Here is a 20,790-nt window from a genome sequence, read left to right on the forward strand (position 1 = left end):
GTTCATTTGGAGAACATATCTCCTAACTACCATATATTGAGCCATGCATAGAGAAGACAAGGAGTGAGGTTTGAGAGCAGTTCTCCTAGTGACCTAGAGACTCCTACCAGGTGTCACCACCCAGAGGTTCCTTCCATCTCTTAGTCATGTTATAGGGGGACCTTGACCTTGATATTGGGGTCATATTACCCAGACTCAAATTATATCATTGACTTTAGCAATGAAGGTAGGAGTCTAGAATGATACAATAACATCTTAATAACATCCCAGGAAATTTTGTATAGTGATCTAAATCATGGGAAATGCAGAAGTGTTGGATGATGGCCAGTGAGATGACTCACAGGCTAAAGCAAGTAAGGATTAATGACCTGAGTTCAATTTCTGGAATCCACTTTGTAATAGGAGATAACTGACTCCTGAAAGTTGTCCCCTGATGTCTATACATGTGTTGCTGTAGCATGTATACACACACGCAAACACTAACCCAATCCAGATTTTATATACATTATATATATGTATATATGTGTGTATATATATACATATACATGCAAAGGGGGAGAAATAAATGTGAAATAAATGTAAAAATGTTTTTGAAGGATTGTTGGTTATAAGTCAAATCATAACATATAAAGACAATAATATAAAGCAAAAGAAAAAGAAAGTATATAGTTCCCACACATTTCATTGACTTTTTTCCTGCTGGTGGCAGAGCCAGCGCAGATTTTCGTTTCCCTTTGTCTCACAAGCTGCACTTCTGTGATTCTGATTTATATTAATTTAGGAATATTGGGGATGGTTTGCTTAAATGTATATAATCTTTCATCCATGTCTGTTTTACAGCAGTGACTTTCAGAGTAGAACCAGAATGTGTATCCATACTTATAATAAACCATGTTCCCCTCATTGTACCCTCAGACTACACTGTTTCAGAGTCTTCTAAGAAAGTTACAAGACTGAAAAGTAAAGCTACCATGGGCTCTGGCTTTTCCATAGATGGAAATAGATTCATTTGATTCTAGTGAAGTGGTTGTCAACCTTCCTAATGCTTCAAACCTTTAATACAGTTCCTCATGTTGTAGATCCTGAACCATCAAATTATTTTTTGTTGTTATTTCATAACTGTAATTTTGCTGCTGTTATGAATCATAATGTAATGTCTTATATGCAGGATATTTGATATGTGACCCCCCCTGTGAGAGGGTTGTTGGACCCCTGAATTTGACCTAGAGGTTGAGAACCACTGTGTCTAGCATGAGGGACTTAAAAGGGGGAAAATCAGTCAAGTCTCTTTCTGGTCATTGCTCATTTGAGAAATCCTTGTTTCTTACACATTTTTTTTCTCGTCTGTAAAAAACAAAAAGCAAAAATGATGGGACAATAAATTGTTAACTCATTTAGAGAAGGGCACATACTTAGGGGTTGCTTCTCTGGTTGTGGTCACAGATTCCTGCTGACCATGGTGCACGCTCTTGCCCTGTTCCCATTAGGAAACAATGGCTTCCATTTGTGATGTGAACTGCAGGAAAGGGGTAAACTCTTCAACTACAGAACAAAATGAAGCCATTGGCCTAAACAAGGAGTGAACTCTGACCCTGACTTCATTAGTATGTTCACTAATGTGGGAAAGTGCCAGAAGCTCGCATTTGGGATTGTCCTGAGTCACACCATGTGGCCAGCAGTACTATGTCATTGCCATTAAGACCAAAAATGTTGTTTGTGAGAGAAAATATATGAAAACAATATAGTTTTAGTTCTGTATTGGTTTCTCAGTGCATTTGAGAATTGAGAGACTGTTCAATTAGCCATCTAATAATGATAATGAAATAGTAGTAATATCATCAAAAAGTGACTGCTAGACTTCTTTTTTGTAGATAAGTTTTTAAATTAAGAATTTTTTCTAATATAGTCCTTTCTCATTTTACACGGCTATCCCCATTGCCACTTCCTCCCCTCCTCCCACCTCCCAGAGCTTGCCCCCACTCCACTTCCTCATCCACTCCTCAGAAAGGATAAGGCTGCCCATGTAGAGTCAATAAAGTCTGACAATTCACTTTGCTTCGAGGCAAGACCAAAGCCCTCCTCCCTATATCTAGGCTGAGCAAGGTTTCCCTCTAAAAACAATGTGCTCCTAGATGCCAGTAAGCACTAGGGATAAATCCTGGTCCCACTGCCAGCGGCCCCACAGACTGTCCAAGCCTCACAACTGTCTCCCACATTCAGTGGGCCTCATTTGATCCTATGCAGGTTTGTCCAGAGTCAGTGAGTTCTCACTAGCTCAGGTCAGCTGTTTCTGTGGATATCACCATCATGATCATGATCCTGACCACTTTGCTCATATTGTCGCTCCTCCCTCTCTGTAGATAAGTTTTATATCACAAATTGTGTCTCTTACAATTCTTGTGTTTTAGTCCTAACTGCTCACCTGGTGAAATATGACTCTATTTGGAGTTTGAGTCTTCAAAAAGGAAGAATTAATGCTGTTAAGGTGGGCTCCAGCTAAACCTGTCTACTGTCCTGGGAAGAGGAAGGAGATCAGGTGCAGAGGGATGGCAATTTGAAGACCTGGGCAAGAGGCCATCTACCAATGAGGCTCCAGAAAGCTCATCATGCTGATCCTCTGATATTGAACTTTTAGATTTCAGCGCTGTGTTTTTAGGCCACTCAGCTTCTGCTATTTTAATGGCTGCCTGAGGAAACCAAACAAACCCAGACACCATGCTGAGTGCTTTTTGTTCATCATCTCCTTTGCTTTCTATAATAGGTTGAGTAAAGAGCTAACATGTGGAAACTGCTGTAGTCTGATACCAGCATCCACAAGGCAACTGTTCTAACGCCTTGCTTCTCCCCTGCCTTCTCTCTTGTTATGCAGTGACAGCCCTATTCTTGTGATAATTGTTTTATTCTCACTGCACAGGTGCAGAATTGTTGAAATAGGAGCAGCAGGGCTATGTCCCCAGCACCCGGCCTCCCGCATGGCTAGGTTATGCCCCGAAATAATTACACGGAAACTGTATTTTTTTAAACACTGCCTGACCCATTAGTGCCAGCCTCTTATTGGCTAGCTCTTACATATTGTTATAACCGATTTCTAATATTCTGTTGTAGCCCATGAGGTGGCTTACCAGGGAGGATCTTAACCTGCGTCTGTCTGTCTGGAGTGGGAGAACCATGGTGACTCCTGACTAAGCTTCTTTCTCCCAGCATTCTCTTCTGTTTACTCCACCCACCTATGGGTTGGCCTATCAAGGGGCCTAGGCAGTTTCTTTATTAATAAGAAATCACTCCCACATCATTTCCCCTTTTTCTGTTTAAACAAAAAAGAAAGGCTTTCATTTTAACATAGTAAAATTACATATAGCAAAACAGTTATCAAGCAAGAATTACAGTTATAATATATCTATTTTATCTTTTATCATAACTAAGGAAAACTATAACTATCTATTCATTCTTCAACTCCATCAAAGACTCCAGAAGGATATAATATTACCTAAGCAAATAAGAAATAAATGACAGAGACATCTCGCTGCCTGGACAGTCACCCAAAGTTCTTTTGTACCGTTGGGGCATCCATCTTCAGCCTTCAGGCCCATAGTATCCAGCAGACACCTCCACGAAGCAGGAAATTCCAAAGACAGTTCAGTCACTTTCTTCTGTATCCTGTAGAATGTCTCACAGACTCTTTCATGAAGCAGGAACCCCGAAAGACCATCTCACCTTTAGGCAAATTCAGCAGTCCTCTCTCTGAGGGTTCTCTTTGTCCAGTTTATGCAACAGTCGAGGCAAGAACAGTTTCTTGCCCAAATGGCTATCAAACTTCATAAGGATCCTCTTCGATGCCCATCTTCCTCTTGAAGTAGCTGGTGCTGCCAGGAGCAGATGTGTCTCCTTGTCATGAAAAGTCCTAAGTCATTAAAATATTTTAAATGCCATATTCTGCAGCCTTTGAGAGATATGAAGAATGCCTATCTAATTGAAATATATCTATATATCTAGAAAATCTAATTAACATGACTGCAAACTTAACTATTAGCGATGATTATTCATTAACAACCTATATTTCCTAATTATATATTACATATTTTTTACATTTTTAAATGAACTACACAATCACAATACCTTAATCAAGATCAAAAATACATAACAAAATTGACCATAAAATCCATACCAATGCAAATTATTCATATCTATATCATATCCCCCTTTAAATGTAAAAGAACATTTATAAACAATATTTGGGAACATGGGCATAGTTTTTTCTCTCCAAACTGCTTCCTGCTGAATAGGGGCGTCGTTAATTAGGTCGTTCATGATATAACCTGTGTGCTAGTTTCATCTCAGTTGGCAGTTGAGTGAAGTAATTTTTTGAGGGTGTTCACAGCAACCTTTCAGGAGGGCGTGGTCTATCATACCATACCGGGATAGATGCAATCCACAGGGTCACATCCTTTGTGAAAACAAGAGAAGGACTTTTCCAAAGCATCATAACCTTAGATTCAAATTCTGAAGTCAAGATACCTTTAGAACATATGTGCAGGTTCAGCTTAGCAGCCCATATAATGAAATGTCTCTCTGTACTTAGCTCCTTCACAGTCAAAAATTTTAAAGAAATCACAATGTACATAATCCAGACTCTCTGTGAATTTTCCATTTTTACGTGGCTCATTTTTCTTTTTTTCTCTTAATCTATAACTATCTGTACTCTGTCTCTTTTAAAGACTTTACCCTTTTTTTTAAAACCATTAACTTTATTCTCTATATTCTTTTTCTTCTCTCTCCCAAGCCTATGTACATTCATCCAACAGTGTCTGAATCTGTTATAATGTGAATCTGTAATTTTTTTACTATCCAGGAGCACTTTGTTTTGCGCCTTTAAATCACTAAGCGCTAAAGAATCTAAGCTGTGACATTCCTAGGTCAAAAACAGATACTGAATGCTGGCCCCGCCCAGTCCAACATGGCGGAGCCGCTCGTGCCTCTGATCCTTGCACATTGCACCAGTAGCATGGCGGAGCTGCTTGTGCCTCTGAGCTGCCGCACGCAATGTCCCCCTTTTAGGCACACAGCAGTCTAGTTGCCATCAAACAAATTGTAGCACTTTAATCCAAATGCTCCATTCATAAGCTCTGTCTCCCGCAGGAGCCAGACAGAGATCGCAATGGTGGCACAGCCCAGAAAGCCAGCATTTTAAAACAGCCAGTTTTTTCCTGCTGCTGAGTCAGGAAATTTTCAAAATTTGTGTTAGCTCTGGGGCCGCCAGGTAGGAGTGGCACTCAGCACTTTAGTTCTGAGACTGAGCGTGCAGCACAGAAATACTTTTCATCCAAGTTACATCCAAATCTGACACGCAGAGCATTGCACAGTTCTAATCCGCCATGCTCTTCTGCCTGCGTAAGCCTGATTCGGCCTTCTGCCCAGGTGCAGGCGGGGAGTGCTGAGCCATCAGCAAGGTCTCAGAGCACTCTCCTCCAATCCCAAGCGGGAACACAAACATCAGTCCCATAAAAGCCTTGAAATGCTTTAAAGCCAGAGTTCACGCTGGCAGCACAGCCCCCAGGAAGCCGCACTTTAAAATGACGCAGCTTTTTTTCTGCTCCTGTTGCTGAATCAGGAAATTTCTCTACAGCACGCCACCAACAAACAGCAAAAGTCTCTGTTAAACTCTCTCTCCCTTATTTTTAAGCCTTCTCAGGTTTTTAGGTGGATTTAGCCCATCACGTCTGGGCGCCACTCTGTTGAAATAGGAGCGGCGGGGCTGTGTCCCCAGCACCCGGCCTCCCGCATGGCTAGGTTATGCCCGAAATAATTACAAGGAAACTGTATTCTTTTAAACACTGCCTGGCCCGGCTAGTTCCAGCCTCTTATTGGTTAGCTCTTACATATTGTTCTAACCTATTTCTAGTATTCTGTGTAGCCCATGAGGTGGCTTACCAGGGAGGATCTTAACCTGCGTCTGGTTAAGTGGGAGAACCATGGCGACTCTCTGACTCAGCTTCTTTTTCCCAGCATTCTCTCTGTTTACTCCACCCATCTATGTTCTAACCAATAAAACGGGCCAAGGCAGTTTCTTTATTATAATTAACCAATGTCCTTCCTCCATCACAGAATATTGGGACTCTGGAGTATCTTGTCTGATATTGTTCCCAACAATGGCAGAGCTAAAACTCCAGTCAGGTGTGTGTGCCACCTAGTCGGTAGTCAGGACCTGTTTGCATCTGTCCTTATTCTACTTTTTGTCTGGAAGAAAGAAATAAATCTTGTTTGTTTTGGTTCTTTAGATACTGGAATATTGCTTGAGTAGAATGAAAACTTCTTCCTGCTTCCTATAATAAAGCATTTTAAAATAAAAAAAAATATTTATTATTGTTTAAAACTATGACAGAAAATGATTATAAAAAGGAAATCATAAGCAGATTAGCCACTTCATTCTGATCAAATTAGTAATTTGTAGTATCAACCAGCTAGTCAAATTCTTGTAATAGAAAAGCATAAACTGCTGTATGGTATAACATAGTGAATGGATTTCCATCAGCTATTTGGTTAACTTATTTTCTACCTGGTTAGACTCTTACTTTTTTATGTTTACTTAAATGCAATAATATTGTCTTTTAACTTATTCAATAGAAGTTTTCACAAAAACTACTGACTAAAATAAGAATTGGAAAACAATCTGAAAGCAAATTTTAATTTAACCAATGATGCATGAGATGGAAAAATTATTCAAACAGCCTAAAACCAATTCTACTGGATCATAGGTAGCCTACTCAAACAACACATTTATACAGCATATTCTTTACAGTATCACTTCATAAATCTTTAAGTCATATTTAAGTCTGTTGTATTAGACAATAACACAGATTTATAAAAATTTCAAAGGAATAAGAAAAATTTAAATATGGCAAAATTATTTTAGCTATCAAAATTTACTTTTCTGGTATAATTTGTTCTTTAGAACCTGCCAAAAAACTAAGAAGTTTGCAAATGCAAACTATATGCTTCAAAAAGAGACTTAATAGATTCTGCCTCCTTTCATTTTTGCACTCATCAAACAGGAATAGTAAGTCTGTCTTAGGTACTTTTTTATTGCTGTGATAAAACACCATAATCAAGGCAACTTATGAAAAGAAACATTTAATTTGACTTATGGCAGTGGTTCTCAACCTGTGGGTCATGCCTCCTTTGGAGAGGTTGAATTACCCTTTCCAGGGGTTGCCTAAGACCATCTGCCTATCAGATATTTACATTATGATCTGTAACAGTAGCAAAATTACAGCTATGAAACTATTAATGAAAATAGTTTGTGGTTGGGGACACTACAACATGAGGAATTGTATGAAAGGGTTACAGCATTAGGAATGTTGAGATCCATAATTTCTGGTTTCAGAAGTTTAGAGTCTATCATGATGGAGGGAAGGAATAGAGATCACATCTTGATTGATGACCATAAGGCTGAAAGAAAGAGAACTGGAAATCACAGGAGTCTGTTGAAATCTCAAGGCCTGTCCTGAGTAATCCACCTTTCCTACAAGGCCAAGCCCTTCCCAAACAGTTCCACCAACCAGGCATTAAGTATTCAAGTTACTGAGCCAGTGAGGGCCATTCTCATTCCAACCACCTCACAGTCTTTGACCAGGGCACATTCGCTTTTAACACATAAAACATAGTTGTTTACTTGCTGTTCTTAGCTTATACCTTGTTAGAAGCAGTGGATTTCTAGGGAAGGCTTGGATTGGATTATACCTATCATAAGTACCTTGTTAGCAAACAAGACTTCAACCTAAGAATGGATAGCAAGATGTAAATTAAACACATAATTTAATGTGAAACACCGGGAAAGTGGAAATATGGAATTAGTGTGGCTTCTACAGACTTTTCATCACTATCTGTTGTTAATGCTGTCTCCCAGGAAAAGTTGCCTCATATCTCAGTGTCTATTTTGTTGTACAGAAGATGAAGAAAATCAGCTAACTAGACAATTTGTTTAGGAATTGAATAATTGTGCACAAAATTGGACCATTTCTTTTTCTTGTGTGTGCATGTGTTGTATATCCTTGTTAGTGGGGCATGTAGAAGTGTGAAGATTATCATGCCCATGTATGCAGGGAGGCAAGAGGTATCTTTCCTTCATTGCTCTCTTCTTTTAGTTTTGAAATAAGGTCTCTAAGTGAGCCTGCAGTTCATAAATTTGGTTAGACTGAGTGGCCAATAAGCTTTGTTAACTTTTTGGCACACACCCTCCACCCTCAGTTACCAGCACCTGCCTAGATGCCTGGCTTTTCACATGGTTTTTGGGGACCCTACCACAGGTCCTTATGCAGGTTCCTTAGCAACTGCACCATCTCCCCAGTGCGCCTGGCCCATTTCCCATCATTCTCAGGCTCTCAGTTTTCCATGTATACAATGACTCCCACAACTCATTGTATTATAGTATAGTTTACTCTTAAAATAGTGACAGATTGTGAATCCCTGTAAGGAGGAAGAGCTGTATCCAATACATTCAGTACGGCAGGCCAAGCAATTCTTATTTAAATCTTCCAGAAATGAGCTACACAGTCCTCTCATATCTTCTTGCAGGGTCCTGTTCAACCATTAAACTTCAGGTCCCATCCTAAGGTAAGATGAGTAGACGGATGACTGGGAATACCTGAAAAATAGCCCAGTTTCTAAATTCAAAAGAGGCAAATGTAGATGTATAAACTTAAATGGCAGTTTATTTATTTATAAAAAGAAGAATGAGACTAGACTTAGACATTGCACACTAATCTTCATTTCTGAGAGCATACTTCTTTGTACTGGACAGCATTTGGCTTAAAGTGGTGACTACCTATTACTTGGGATTGCTTTCTGATGAGTACCAGAGCTGAAAAGCTGGTTAGAGAGCCAGTTCTTGGACACAGAATCAGGTAAGACAGGACTGGACAATTCAGGGTCGAGTTCATATATATTTTGATAAAGCATAAACAATTAGAGAGATCCTAGATTCAGTGTGTTTTCTTTGCAGATAATGGTGAATAGTGAGCCTTTATATTTCTGATGCGCTTTGGTCTGCTTCCTCCTTTTAGATAAGTTTCTCTCGGGTCTATGAATATCTTTAGTATGATCTCAATTCATGCTTTACTTCTGTGGCTTTTCTTGTTGCTCTGTGTTGAACAAGGTATACTTTATACAAAAGGAGGTTCCTGCATGTGTTGAATGCTGTGTGTGATATAGCTAGTTTGATTTAAGAGTTGGGAATTGACTTACACTGTAGAAAAAGGAAACAATAAATTAATGTCTCATGCTCAATCTGTTCACTAGGTTATGGGCCCCACCAGAATCCAGTGATTGATTCTTGGTTCTGATCAGTTCAGGGGGAAAGAGGCCCAAGTATTAGTGATTAGGCCATGGTGTAGGAGGTAGCGATACTGTGGCATGATCACATAGTGCCATATGTAAAGCCATCATGTGGATATGTTAACTACATAACAGATAAGATCTCCAGATAATGTGGCATTCAGGTAATAATGTGTCTATTTTAATAGAATAATTAACACTATGCTCAAAATTGCCATTCTAGGAAAAGGGAATGTAACAGAATAATAGTACCCTAAGGGCCATATTAGAAACCTGTAGTGTTATTCCGAACATTTTCTTTTTGCTTATGACTATTATTGATAAAATACAAAACATACTAATTCAAAGAATTTTCCTTAGAAAAATAAAGATATTTAACTTACCACATTTAGTCATATGCTTGTTGAAAATATAAAAAGAATGTCCTTTCTTTGATAATTACAGAGGCAGAATCAGAGTCAACAAGAAACTCGGTACTTACAAGGTCAATACTAGCTGATATGTTTCCAAAAAGCTGCAAAAGGAAAGAAGTTTCAATATTTCATTGAGCAAAAACATACAAAGTGCTCTCTTGGGGTCTGACTGTCCTTGACCAGGAAGAATTATTCCATGGTGGAAGATTCTGTTCTTAACTTTCCTGTCAGCATCACAGTTTGAGATTCATGATACCGCAGAAGATCACTAAGAGGAATGCTGTATTTAAAGACCACCAGCTGCAGCAGACTGTCAGTCTGGGCTGGAAATGTCATGCGGTAGGTAGTCCAGTATTTGCCTCAAACTGGGCGACATATAACATATAGTGGAGTCGCAAGGAAAGTCACAATGTGGTGGAAGCTGAAATTCCCAACATGAGGGCAAATGTTTCTAAAAACATCCCACACTTGTCAGTGTACACGCAAAAGGCTTCTATACCCCACTGAACAAAATAATACTTATGTATTTAGTGACCCGTCAGACTTGTGGGAAACGGAGAGCTGTAGAGAGAAATTTTTATTTACTCTGGTTTCCACTAACTCAAGAGCAGACTTAATGTGAGCTTTAGCAGATACAGGGCCACACCTTCAGGGATTTCAAGTCCTTTATGCTCCGTGATCCTCCAATGGTAAAAGTAACCTATAAGATTCTATTGCAATTACTTATTTGAATGGATATACATCTGAAAATCATATATTCAGTCTGTAGCTTTTGGAAAATGGTCTGCTTGAATTTCTGATGAGACTGAGAAGCAACCAAATGTTTTCATATACATGCTAAGAATATCCTATTATGTTATCATTCCCCTTCACTGTGATCATACTGCCTGTGTTCAATGTGTTGTTTGGTTTGGAATTATCTCTGGTATAGAAAATTTCATTGATATCTTCTGGACTTTGACATTTAGATCTCAGAAATCTATTGTTCAGAATGTTTTTTTTTTCAACTAACATTTCTCCTTCATCTACTTCATGTTAAAACTTGAAGTTTATAAAACTTGTTATACTATAAGGTATAAAAATATGGAAATTAAAAGATAAAGAAAAATATGGAAGAAAGAAAGTTTATGATGGTGGGGAGAGAAAAGCAAAACTTTATAAGAAAACAACTATAATAAAACAATTTCCCTAGCTAGGTGGTAGAAATATTAGCTCTTATAGATTGTAGCAAGTTTGATAGAAAAGGCTAGAACAGCAGTTCTCAACCTGTGAGTCATGATCCCTTTAGGGATCGAACAACCGTTTCACAGGGATCACCTAAGACCAGTAGAAAACCTAGGTATTTACATTACCATTCATAATAGTAGCAAAATTACAATTATGAACTAGCAACAAAAGTAGTTATCTGATTGGGGGTCAGCATAACATGAAGAACTCTATTAAAGGGTCTCAGCATCAGAAACATTGAGAACCACTGGGGTAGAAAAACACTGCACATTCCAGCTTTGACACAGGTTCAAATCCCACCAAGGACCTAGAGCACTCTGTAAAGAGAGAGTAGGTGGGACGCCACCCCTGCACCCAAGTTCACACATTGGAAACAAGACCTATTGTTCCAGAGTGGAGTGGTGGCAAATAAGAGCTGGCCAGAGATTTGGACTCTGTCATGAAAGTTCTCATTTCCATGGTTAAGACTTAACACTTTATTCTGTTGATGGCAAAGAGGTTACTGATGTTATAAAGCTGATAACATGCCATAATTAGCCCTGTTCTGACTTACAGGAGAATAGAATGGAGTTTAGGAGGAATCCTTGCAAGGGATAGGGCCAGAGTCCATTACAGGATTGCTTTATGATCCTGAGAAATGACAGATAAGAACACATAATTAGCAGGACCTGGTGGTTAAGGAAATGGAACACCGATTCTTTCACCCATCAGTTTATAGAACTCCTGTAGATGTTAAGACATGAAAGTTAAAAGATAAAGTTTCTGCTTCCATAAAGCTTGCATTCTACTGAGAGAAATAAGAATAAAGTCCACAAATGTGCACATTCATAACAGATTGTGTGACATTTAGCACTCCGAAGAGGACTAAAGCAAGTGACTTGTGACTTTGTCCATTGAAGTTCAGCCCATGGAGCACTATTCTTTGGGCGACGGAAGAAAGTCAGTCTGGTGAGATGGGAGTATCAGAAGAATAGAAAATGGGTGTCCAGCAGGATCCAGTAAGATTTGCTGTGATGGAGTAGGGGCAACTAAAGTGAACTTTCTGAAAGTATCCCTGTGAGTGAGCCCAGGAGAGGCCAACAGATAGCTCGCCTAACCAACTCAGCATCTTATTGCTAGTGGCCACAATGTTTGAGAAACTTTTCTTAAAAATAGAAAAAAAATGAATAGGAGAGAATTATAATTCAAGAATGATTTTGGGGTCACTGTCACTAGATATAGGTTGCTCAATCAGCAAAAAAACAGAATTCGAGTGAGAACAAAATACTTAGAATGACCCCAGATTGGAAAGTCTTGGTTCACTTCAAACTGGAGCAAAGTTTAATCACTGTTTTGGGGTGTTAATCTTGAAAGGCCAATTTTAAGAGTCTATAAATCTATATTTATTCTTGAGGGCTGGGAAGATGTCTCAATAAGTAAAGTATTTGCTGCATAAGTATAAAGATCAGAGGTCAGGTTACAGCAACCAAGCACACCCAGGCTTGGCAGCACGTGCCTATGATCTTAGCACTAGAGAGAGGGAGACAGCAAATCCTGGGGCTTGTTGGATAACCAGTCTAGTTAGAAAATTTCAGGTTCAGTAAAAGGCCCTACCTCAAAATATAAGGTGGAGGGTCTGGAGAGATGACTCAATGGTAAAAAGTGTTTGCTGCTCTTGCAGAGGACTCAGGATCTGTTCCCAGAACCCACATGGAAGCTCACAATTGCCTGTAACTCCAATTCCAGGAGTTACGTATGTGGTCCATGTACGTATATGCGGGCAAACTCTTCTCAACACAAAATAAAAATAAATGTATTTTAAAAATGAAGGAATAGAGGAAGCCTTCTATCCTTCATGTGCAGTCTCATACACATGTACATACATGAACAGGAGCATGTACATAAACATACACATAGAATATTTAAAAAATAAATTGGACAATATAAGCCTCAATAAGATAATTCGTTAATTTGAATACATTTTAAGTAAAAAATAACCAGTAATAATGCCAGCCACGGTGGCACAAACCTGTAACTCCACATCTCAAGAAGCAGAGGTGAAAGGATCAGGAGTTTTAAGGTCGGCCTGAGCTACACAGTAAGTATTAGGGAACTCTAGACTACCTGACAGTCTGTTTCAAAGCAACAACATGTAGCTATAGTTGTTAATATTTTATTTTTATTGGCTTTTATGTAAAGGGGTCAAGAGAGGTAAGAGCAAGGAGACACAAGAAATGAATTGGATGGAAAGACTGACATCGCAGAGGAAGGAGTGCAGACAATGAAGAGATGCCCAGAGAGAGGACACACTTTGCCTTTGGTGTGTCTGCACATTTGTTTGCTGTGGAGTAACATTCTGGATGATTCTTTTCAAAAGTGGAATTACCATAAAAAGTCTTTGTTTTTAGCAATCCTTATAATCCTTCAGTTACTGTCTTCCTTTTTGTGTGTACAAACAAACATTTTCTTCCTTTGGGTGTCTTGGGCTCAATAGATAGCCTTGAGCATGGTAGGTAAGCCATTTACAATACAAGTATCTTTCCAGTCCTCATTTTTCTTTTCTTTTCTTTCGTTTGTGATAGTCTCTTGATTTATTGCTTAATTCAGTGGCGTCAGCTTCATAGTTACTTATCCTATTAGAAATGCAAGCAAAAAAACCCTAAGAATTGATAAATAGGATTACACGCTATTCAAAGCTTTTAAACAGCAAAACTAATTACTAGCAGAGTGAGCACCCAGCCTATAGGATTGGAGCAAACCTTTGCTTGCTGTATAATGCAGCCCTGGTTTTCTGGGAACGGATTCTCATATAGCTGTGAGCCACCTGCCTAACATTTTTAAAGTTCTTTTTGCATTTTTGTGGCCTTATTCTGTGCTCTAATATTCTGCCATCTTGGTTTCTTCTGGGATTTCTTTTCCTGTTGCTCCATTTTCTCTTCTGGCTTAGGTGGTGAGCTCTGAAAATGAGCTTCATGTGTGGGCTGTACTGTTTCCCTGGACCCATTGAGTGACCAGAGCATCTAATCTTAAGCTGCAAGCTCAATGGTACTTTACAGATTTAAATATAATTACCAAGAAGTCAGCATTCTTTTCAGGACCCTGACCCTGTGTCCTCTCTCCGCCTGAACCCACCATCGTTAGGCCTCACCTTTCCTGTAGACGCCAAAGAAAAGGTGCAATGGCAGGTACATCATGTTCTTCCAGAAGATCTCTGTCAAGAAATTGATGACTTGACAGATATGCATAAACTGTATGAGCTGGGTGACTTCAAGGGTGTCTCTGAAGTGAACATGAAACTCAGAATCTTTTAACCTGAATGCTTTTTCTAGATGAAAATACAAGCAGTCCATTTTCAAAGAGCACCCCAGGTTGTAATGTGTTAAGGAAAGAAAGAGACCTGGGCATTTAGCTCAGTGGAAGAGTACTTCCCAGCACACATGAGGGTCTGGGACTCAAGGAAAAGAAAGATCCTCTAATTCATTTGGAAATGTGAAAAGAAACTATTGCTTTTAATAGCTACAGTGTAAAATAGTGATAAAGAGTGAAAACAAAGGCTTTACCAAAGTGTGGCAGTCCACTCCAAGTAGTTTAATCCAGTACATTAATTATAATTGTAACACAACAGCTGTTATTTGCTTTATATAACAATAGGAATATTTAATATTTTAGCAACAGAAGTTAAAGAAATAAACTGCAAACAATGAGTAGACCCTCCAATCAGCTCCTATAGCTGTGAATTTGGCTGCATGATGATGTTACTCACACCTTGCCCTTCTTTTTGTGATTCAGTGCAAAAAAGAGATCAGTTATGAATGATAGGCTTCTATCATGAATAGAAAATTCTAGTTCTAGAGCTAAGAATGTGGCAGAGTACTTGCCTAGCATGCACAAAGTCTTGAGTTTGATCCCTAGCAATGCATAAAATTGGGAATGGTGGCTTAAGTCTGCAAACCCTAGACGCACTGGGACCAAAAGTTCAAGGTCATCCTCACTTCCTTATTGAGTTTGATGTCTGAACATGATTGGCCTCAGCATATGTTTGCTTCTGGTCTGTGAATATTCTTTACTAACTGTAAGCCCTTGAAAAACATGGAGTATAGTTTCCTCATCTTCCTATACTTGGCATTACCAAGTTCAGAGTCGTGTTGCAAAGAACAGGATACATACTTATTTTGTTTTTTCAGGTCTTAGCTCAGAGCATTTGTATGAAGTACAATAGGTATATTAAATGTGAAAGACCTGCTCCTTCCTCAAAGAGTAAGAACTTTCTTTTAGTGCAGACTGTTTGTATGGGTCGCTATTTTGTTCTCAGGGACAGGAGGAGTGTCTGAGCATGGCAGTTCTTGCTATTTGCAGCATGATTAACTGCAGGAACGAACAATGACACAGCCACAGAGTACAGACTCAGAGAGTGATGGGGGCGATATGTCTGTTTTTGTGGGTGTTGCCTGATCCTTCAATCTTTCTTTCACAGTGACAGTGTCAGTGACCACATTATTCTGTTCAACAAAGATCTGAGGCTTCTACTGTCCATGGGCTTTGGATGATGTCAAGTATTACCTAATGCAATACGTCATTCAGTTAAATTTGAATTTCAGGTAGCAACAAACCTGCATATGAAGAAGTAAAAGTAATGATTTACATTTATTGTAATTAAATTTTATTTCAGTTCCTCAATCTGCATTTGCTAAATCTGGCAGCTGTAGTTAAAGCCATTTCCTGTATTAGGCTGGGAACACTGCCTGCAGAAACCACGTTCATGGTTCTGTCCTGCTCAGCCGGCTGTTCTGTGTTCTGTTAGCTCTACAGGGTGACATGAAATGCAGAATGTGGATCAGGGGCTAACCCTCCCATGCCCCATCCCCCTCTATGGCTCCTGTTTTTTTCTTCCTGACTGTATTTGGTTTAATGAAGTCATTTTGTGGTATCCATCACTGATAAGCTTAAAGTAATACCACTACTACTAGGGATATTTACACTGCAGGGTACTAGCAAAATAATAAACAGTTTATAATAGGATTTTGAAAATTTTTCTAAGTTGATATTCATAGTTATAGTGATAAAATTACTTGTAATCTCTTGAAATTAAGAATTTGGCTTTAGACTGCTCTATCTTCTCATTTGTATAGCTGCATACTTTGGATCAGGCCACAGAATCCTGGGTGATGGTTAGGAGAAAAGGGGTGCTTTTATGTTTTCAAGACTGAGTGAGCTGAGGGGAAACAAGAACTTCATCCAGTTTAACAAATACCCAGGGAGGACTTTCCTTTTGTCAGTGTTTCTCTGTAAGGCGTTCTCGGATGTCATTCCTGCAGAATCCAAGTGAGTGGATTACATTAACTGAAACAAGCGAAGCTCAGAGATGGTAAGTGGCTTGTCTGGAAATGACAGAGCTGTGATTAAAAATAATCAGATGTTTTGTTTTTGGAAGTCACTTTCTGTCACATCATGCAGTCCAGGCACCCTACAATCCCCTTCTTGGGAAGCCCCAAGCTCCCTCAAGGCTATTGGCTGTGGTTGCTGGGTAGTAAATCCTCTGTGGTTAAGCGTCTTTTGGTTGCAAAGTTTTGGGAAAAATATAATGTCAGATCACTTTAGTGACATAAATGGGAAATGATTCACAATCGTACGCTATTGGGCAACCAGATTTGCTTACAGGATTTTCTTGTCAAAAGCGGATTGCCCTTCATTCTTGATTAAAGCTACAGTGAATGAAGATATGACCCCAGCACTCAGAACCATCTGTAAGGCTGGATGAGGAAAGTGAAGTGGATTTGTGGCATAAGTGAACTTCATCTCTGGCGCCCTTCATCATTTTATCACTGCCCACTTAAGGCGACCTGCTCTTTCTTATCCACAAGAGGATCTGGCTTCCTGGATATGAGGAACTGGGAAGACAGCTTTATTGTTGTGTTCACTTATGAGTATTCAAAATGGAATCACTTTCTGCTACATGTTATTTTATTATGGAGCATATGGAAAATGATTGAGTTGAATCCTAAATGAGAAAAAAAGCAACTGTGTGAAAATTTCAGCATTTTACATTCCCATTTTATATTATGAGCTGGTTAGTATTCTACAATTAATAATTTGAGGTCATTAAAGGTTATAGGGGCATGGTTAAAATCAATCAGCAAGACTAAGTGTGTTGGCTTTACATGTAATCCAAGTACTCAAGAGGTTGAATCAGGAGAATAGTGAGTTTAGGCTGCCTGGGTAACATAGCAAGACCCTATCTCATAAACAAACATCAAAACTTAACATATGACTGAAAATGCTTAAAATGGTTGATAAATATTGGTATTAATATTTGGTTAATTAGAAAGGGAAAACATACAACTATTCACATGTAAAATAGAAATTTAGGGATGAGGAGAGGTAGTCTTTGTCTTCATACAATAAATTACTATAGAAAATAGAATCATGCAGGATTTGGAGCAGAAAGAACTAATGTAGAATTTTAATGCTGGATTCCATGACATAATATTGCTTGGGGATACTAGAATGTGATACTATGGAATGTAGCTTGGGGAAGAAAGAGCCAAGAGATGTCCTAATTGGCCCAGTTTTAGAAGTAGACAGACCTGTCTCTTGTTCTGACATCAAGCCAGTTATTTCATTTCTAAATGAGAAGATTAATAGACAGAATGAAGTATTCTTGAATATTCTAATAGCTAGGTTAAGCTGTTATTTAAAGATTCCTGGGAAATTGATATTAAAAATTTGGTCATGCTTATGACATTTTCCTTTTAAAAGAGAGTTTCTAAGTAATTCTGACAAATATAATGAAGTGTATATAGCTTTCATATTAAAGTTTGATTTATTTTTATAAATATTTAATTGTAGATTTATTAAAAATAATGAAAGCATTATACATTACACAGCACATTTATTTATTTATTTATTAAAGATTTCTGCCTCCTCCCTGCCACCGCCTCCCATTTCCCTCCTCCTCCCCCAATCAAGTCCCCCTCCCTCATCAGCCCAAAGAGCAATCAGGGTTCCCTGCCCTGTGGGAAGTCTAAGGACCACCCACCTCCATCCAGGTCTAGTAAGGTGAGCATCCAAACTGCCTAGGCTCCCAAAAAGCCAGTACGTGCAGTAGGATCAAAACCCAGTGCCATTGTTCTTGAGTTCTCAGTAGTCCTCATTGTCCACTATGTTCAGCGAGTCCGGTTTTATCCCAACTGGCCTTGGTGAGTTCCCGATAGTACATCCCCATTGTCTCAGTACACAGCACATTTTTACAAAGAAAACACTCTACATTTTACAAAACTAAAAGATTTTTGTAAGAGCACTGACATTGTTGAATATATTGTGTAGGGATAAGTCCCACCCCTTAGGGGGCGTGTTCGCCTCAGGCTAAAGTTCTCCTATAAAATTGGTGAGCGTGCTCCCAGCGCTCTCTTCTGCTTTCCTGGTCTCCGCGGGAACAGTGGTTCTGTAAGTCTATTCCTCCATTAAAGCTGTCTATATTTTGACAATCTGTCTGCATTCGCTTACGCCGTTACAATATTGTTTAAAAAAAATCATTCAATCCCAGCTTCTTAGAAGACAGCTGGATTCTAGAATTTGCATTCAACCTGATATTGTTTGAAGTATATAAATAAAACTTGGTTCCACAGATATTTATAGTTAGAAGAGGGAAGAATTTTAATAGAATTTTCAGATAGTTCCTGAAAAATCTATTGATAAATATGGCCCAGAAGGCAGTTGTCATTTAGAATCTCAAACCAAATGAGTAACTTCTTTACTCTTTTAAAGGTAAAACCTCCTGGGCTCATTTACTTTGAGTGTATCTTTCCTTCATGATTTTTAACATGCTGATTGGGAATCTGTTATATATTGATTCTCTGAATTACACAAATATTCTAAACATTGAGCATTTCATATAATCATGCCTTTAATGTCACTGATTTCACGAGGGCAAACTGCCCTGCTACAGAAAACTGGTGAGGTCCTGGTGGCAGAGACAAAGGGAAGCTCCTGAAATCACGGTTGTGTTTGGAAGATTTGATTTTATCACTGGTACAAATGCTGACAGCTATTGTCCTGAGAGAGAGATGCCTGTTTACTCATTTGAAGACAAATGCCCACCCAATTGCCAAGTGTGAAAACTCCTAATTTATCAACCATTGTCAGTGTTATTTCAATTAGTGGTTTTTCATGAAAAAAGCAAATAGCTCACAACACACCTCAAGCAGTGGCATAACTACTTTCAAGTCCTAACACTGCTATCAGTGAAAGAAGACTAAATATAATAGGGAACTGAGACCAGTATAGTTTATAAATATAATTTTGCTATGCCATATGTACACAGTGAGTGGGAAACAAGAATTTCTATATGGGTTATTTAGAAGGAATAAATGAATTAGAAGACAAAACTGTTTATCCTCCATATTTAGACTCAAAACATACATTTAAATTTCCCAGCATCAGCACACACATTCACATGCACACACCCTCACACACATATATTTATGTCATCATTGTTATAATAGATTGCTAGGTATATATACAAATATTTGATATATTAATATGTGACATACTGATACATAACTGTTAATATAGAAAATATAAAATAAATTTCATGAAACAAGCTGATTAGTAACAGGGATTCATGAAATATCAGTGGCAATAATGGTAATTTATTTCTAAAATGGGAGAAACTTTCTGGAATTTTGCAAAGTCTTGCAACTTAAAATTCCAGAATAACAAATGGAAAGGTCAAGGCATGCAGGAGGGGCTGCATTTACCAGACTAAATTAATTGCACATAGCAAAATATTACACGTGACAGGACAAGAGGAGCTATTAAATATCACCTTCAGATAGCTTTCATTCTTTAAATGTCCTGATTCAGAAGGACAATCAAGGAGACTGAAGGAGGATGTTAGGGATGGAAGGTGTAGTCATGTGGCTTCTTTTGTCTGTTTTGAAAATTTGTTTTACTGTGAGATAGAGAACCATAGAATCGTTTGAGCAGAGGGGTGACTTGATCTGTCATGTGATAGGGGAAGCTCTGTTAACCAATTACCTTTAAGAAGTAGAACCTAGTTAGGTGTGGCTACTTGGAGCTCAGGAAGAAAAACTGAGACAGACCAGGTGCTCACTTTCTGGGTGATTCCCATAGGACACAGCAGAATTCAGACTTCCCATTCTTGTGGCGTGAGTTTCCCCTTATAACAATTAAAAATATAATTGTTTATCTTTAAACTGGCCTGGTTATTTCCCAAATTAAACTAATAGCTACAGTTGGCACCCAATGTGGGGCCATTTGAGTCTCTGGCAGCTCTGGCCAATGGCGGCTATGCAGCACTCATTGGAGCATAGAATTCCTGCACAGCGGCCCTAATTGGCAGCTGTTGGCTGACTTAGCGGTCCAGTTTTTTCTGTGCTCGCAAAGGCTAAAGTGGTGAAGGTGGAGAGACACAGGAAGCCGAGGTGGAAAGCGCTGAGGAGCTCACCAGCCATTGCTGGCAGTGGCAGCTGAGGAGCTTGCACCCAACCCAGCTCCGCCACTGCAGCTATGGACAACACGGACAACATGCCCTCTATCCTGAACAGGAGGTGCCATCTTCGTCCATCAACTGTCCCCTAGGACTGTTGAACAGCCACGGACCTTCACGAAGCACACATTCTATGATTTATGTTAAACAACTTCTTGATTTAAGCATATTTTTCAGCATTTAACGTAAATCAGATCTAAACCAAGCATGTGGCTCCAAGAGCACCGTGACACCTACTGGCAGGTAATGGTTATTGCACTTACTCCAGCTAATTAAACCACTGGTGATAATATTTATTATTCTAAATATAATTCATAAGTTACTGTTTTAAAA

The 20,790-nt window shown here is 38.9% G+C and overlaps 1 pseudogene; it reads right to left on the reverse strand.

The window, feature by feature from the left end:
* The window catches only part of LOC126487814 (Y-box-binding protein 1-like), a 53,680-nt pseudogene extending 33,183 nt beyond the window's left edge, over window positions 1–20,497 (reverse strand).
* Between the last annotated feature and the right edge of the window lie 293 nt (window positions 20,498–20,790).

The sequence above is a fragment of the Alexandromys fortis genome, unplaced genomic scaffold (genome assembly GCF_014885135.2).
Source record: "Alexandromys fortis isolate MF-2015 unplaced genomic scaffold, M_Fortis_MF-2015_v1.1 scaffold_182, whole genome shotgun sequence".
In the NCBI taxonomy this organism is placed as follows: domain Eukaryota; kingdom Metazoa; phylum Chordata; class Mammalia; order Rodentia; family Cricetidae; genus Alexandromys; species Alexandromys fortis.